This window comes from Perca flavescens, chromosome 14 (genome assembly GCF_004354835.1).
Source record: "Perca flavescens isolate YP-PL-M2 chromosome 14, PFLA_1.0, whole genome shotgun sequence".
NCBI lineage: Eukaryota > Metazoa > Chordata > Actinopteri > Perciformes > Percidae > Perca > Perca flavescens.
Genome location: NC_041344.1, coordinates 19,868,752 through 19,873,388, shown reverse-complemented (window position 1 = coordinate 19,873,388; position 4,637 = coordinate 19,868,752).

The window sequence follows — 4,637 nt, the reverse complement described above, 5'->3', positions numbered from 1 at the left end:
AGATAAAATGTAACATTAATAAACACAGAATTTCTCAACAAAAACATTTATTGAACACTTCACCAATCTACACTTGTATACTTCAATTAAAAATGTATAATTTAAAAACATACTGTATATTTTATAAATAATATATGAAAAATATATTAAATAAACGAAACAGGTAAGAAGAAAATAAACTTTGTCAAATAAACTTGTAAATGAAAAAATAAAGTTTAGTGCACTTAGCAGCATTTATTAAATTCTGAGAATACAAATCTGCACATCTTCACAGAAAGTGACATATTATTAATCTCAACACTATTTCCTCCTAACTCCTGTTGAATCAAATCAGACTAGACTAAAGTAAATTCTTGTTCACCTTGTTTGTTCGATCATTGTTCATTTGTTGAAGTGTTGTATCTATGTTTTGGGGATCCTACTGTTACATGTCCTGTTGCACTCATTAGGATCAAAACTCTGAGTTGTAATTTAAAACTCGTCCAGCCAATTTAATAAAATTAAGGGTTTTATTCATGCTCGAGTCCATAGATGCAGTTAAGAGATACAGGCACGGAGAACTGAAGGCTCGGTTAGCAACGATTAGCTCCGTTAGCGGTTAGCTCCAGTTAGCTCCGTTATAGGAGTGGATGAGACTGCCACGCACAGGGGTAACAACCAGGCTTTGATAAATGACATTCGGGGAGTTTCCACAGCGGTGTGGCCGCGGTGTTTTGTACGGTTTTATTAGTACAGTTAATCCCAAGGCAAGAACACCAGCAATATGCTAGCTACTACTAACGGTAGCGTCGGAGCCTTAAGTGACTGTGCGAGACACACAGCGCAATAATTCACGAGGGGAGGGGCTGGAGGCAGGTGGTCTGAGTGCGCTGTAAAAAATGTCGCCTATTCATGTTTTTAACACTAGGCTGCCCGCAGATGCGCCTGCCTATTAATCGGCTTGATATACTGGGATATTGGCCGATGCCGATTATGTAAAAAAATGCCAAAAATCGGTCGATTAATCGGTCGACCTCTAGACTCTTGAAACTCGCATGATGAGCCGTTTAATCAGTCAAACTTACCATCAAGTATGCATTTATTTTTGCATAATTAGTATTTTACTTTCCGAGTTACATTTAGTTATAATGTAATGCAGTGCAGGCTTTTCAAATCAAGCTGATTTTATAACAATGGAATTACTTAAAATGATGGATTACCGATCTTTAAATCTCCAAAGATTGCTTTCATAATGCAATTTAAACTATTGGAAACTAGACCAGTGGTTCCCAATCTTTTTGGCTTGTTACTCCCTTTCAACAAAGCAATGTCTGTGTGTGAGCCCTCAACGCTGGATGTCTGCCAGCTGTGAACCAATTCAATCAAAGAGTGAAATGATCCAGTAATTCACATGGAAACGGCGAACAGAAAATCCTTAAACATATATAAAAAATATTTGTGGCAAACTTTTCTACTCTGTAATCATGTGTTTTCTCAGTTATTTTACGACCCCTTGTGGGTGTTAACACCCATTTTGGGAACCACATGCAATCGAAATTCAGCAGTAATAATAATAATGATAAAACATGGGTATGGTCCATTACAGGCCAGACTTTAAACATTACAGTAGATTAGGATCAGTCAATGCAGGACTGTCCAGTTATTGAACCCAGCATCTTTAGATGGATTAAGGTAAACCTGCCTTTGGAGACTGAGCAGAATTCTCAAGGACAGAGGAGGACCATGTCTTGGATTTACTGTGGGCTCAGCTGAGTGTGCCGTCATTATATGTCAGCGATAAATTTACCTGTAGGAGATTGTAACTACTGGCCATAAATTACTCTCTAATCACCTATCCTGCTGTGCATGGAGGCATCAGTCAACCCGTGCTGCACATGCTCCTCCAGGAAATGGCTGTTTTTCAAACAGTGAAATTAGGTTTTGGGACAATATGGCCATATATCAAGGGATTTTCCACATCATATATAACATAATGTGATTATTGAATCATTATCAGTGGTGTTTCAATTTAAACATGATTGATCATCTTGCTGTTTTTTTTTTTTTTATCAACACGTTTGTGAGAGGGGCTCTTTCGGCTCTTTGCTCTGACTAGCATACTAATACATAGGGCATATGCTTCTTTCTGAGATGTCCTTTCAAATGTGCCCTTGACCACTTATCTTGATGAGGTTATATTACTATTATGTGGTACTGAGGAGGGATTAAAAGCCGTCTAAAAATCCTCGAATGCCGCAGATTAAGGGGGAAATGGTCACCAGTGGCACGGTAACAACCAAAGGTTACTGACACCTCAGCTACACTGGGTTTTCAACAAGGGAATACTGGAGAAGAATATATCAATGTGCTTTTGTGTCAGTGTTAAGTTTTCTCTGGCGAATAGTTAGATTTGAATGGAAATTGGCAGCTCCTTTTTCTAGCAATTGTGACATTTCAGCATTTGTGAGATAGACAATGACGAAGAATGTGTCAGAAATATTTTTTCAACAGAAAGATTGTTATTGTTAGTGGGCCGTTTGATAGTCAGTATAGTATGTATGCGCTGCTTGCTTCACTGTAGTTTGTAAATGAGTCAGTTTAAGTTATTACTGTGTGAGGGGCTATATGTATGTATTGTCCTGCCTATATGCTTCCTGCTGTATAGTAAGACTTTCTGTGGTAAGATTCCAACTATTGTGCAAACTTACGGTTAGCTGTGCCAAAACAGGTGTGGATTGCAGATCAGGATCAACACATGTTGGGATCAAAGAAACTCTCATGAATACAATTCTTCCCACAAATGTCTGTACAAAATGTAAGGGAAATCCATATAGTATTGTGGAAATACAGTATATTTCAGTCTGGACCAAGGAGGTTGATGGACCCACAGTCTCATTGATATTCCTAGAGCCATGCCACTAGCATGGCTTAAAATATATTATTAATTGATTACACATAAGAGTAAAGTTTAATGTGTACAATTAAGGTTGCAGCCAGAGCCCTTCAGTAAATACAGTTGCTGCGTTCATACACAATCATAAAATAAAGTTATAGTGACATAAACACTGTCATAGAAGCTCCTATGAAATTCATGTGTGTGTGTCCTTCTCCATCTCAATCCCCAGATCAATGAGGTTTAATATGTGCATGTGTGCATGAGTTGGATAAATTGGATATAGTACTGGCTCATGTACTTGCTGTTCTCGTCTCCAACCGGGCCTTCATTTCTCCAATGGATCCATCACATGTGAAGGAGGATACATAGACGTTTCCCTTCCACTGACACGGAGGTCAACTTAATCAACCTGCCTTCCATTTGCACAGCATGATCCCGCTGAGACAAGAGAGAAGGTCATGCAGCATTTACACACACTGGAGTGTGTCTTCCTGCAGAAGCAGTTCAGCAAAATCTGTGGTTATCTTTGAATCAGTAAGCAGCAGCAGAGGCATACTGGATTTAAAGGGGAACTATGCAGTTTTTTTTAGCTTAATTTACCTTAACTGAACAGCTTTGGAGTCATTGGAATGGTTATATGACTTTTTTTCGAGTTGAATGGTGGTCGTCTCGCTTCCCCCTAGCGCCTGTGAGAGGAAAAACCACCGTTGCAACTTTTGGACGGCGAGCCGCTGGCCTCACGGCGAGCCGTGATATCACGTGATATCAGGTCTCGCGATGTAACAAATTGCTTTACGGCACTGCACACATACGCCCATTCAGGAACCAGCTTTTTCACACTATCGTAATGGCTAAGCCGGAAAAAAAGAAGCAGAAAGCATTGTCGGAGGAACAGAGAAAGAGGAAACGGCAGACTGACCGAGCGAGGACTCAGACACAAGTAAACGTAGGAGCTGCCAAATGTCTATTCCGAGGCTGTAGGGGGAGCTCTATAGAGAAACCTGCGAGCAAAAAGCGAAACTGCATAGCGCCCCTTTAAAAGCTTAAGTTCACTTGTATCCCCACTGAGATGTATGAACAACAATTACAGCACATCACAAGGTTATCAGTTGTACTGCAAAGTCATATAGAATATCTGCTACCAGTGTTGTAGTACTCAAGATCGGTCTTGGTCTCAAAATGGGACCGCATTTTTACTCGGTCTTGTTTCAATCTCATACAAAGAGGACTCTGGATTTTATTTCAAGACCGGTCACTGCGGGGATATCACTAAATTGCCTGTGCATTGTCTGATTTATTAATTATTACAATAACTTATTTGAAATTATTGTTACTGTTGATGGCTGTCACCACCATTTGTTTTCTGTGAGGTTTTTTTTTCAGAATGTGGATCTTTCAGATCAATTTGAGGAGTGCCTATGGTTTACAGTACATGTTCCACATTTTATTGTAAGTGTGTCATGCAGTGTGGGACTCGTACTGGTCTGGCTCTTAACTTCGTCTCGGTTTAGGTGGTCTTGACTACAACACTATCTGCTAATTAAATTAGGATTTATATGTTCTGATATGTTCCCAGCTTTTTAGATTTCTGCTGGTCACAGCATTGGAAATGTATATTTACAGTAAAAAGAAAAAGGTTTTATGGTGACTATTGCATCAGTAGAAAGTAGTTCCACTGAAAACTTTTCACAGTGAAGTCAGGGGACTGTCCGGAGAAAAGTTGCTGCTGAATATTTTAAAGGCCTTTTTTCAAAGCTGTGAG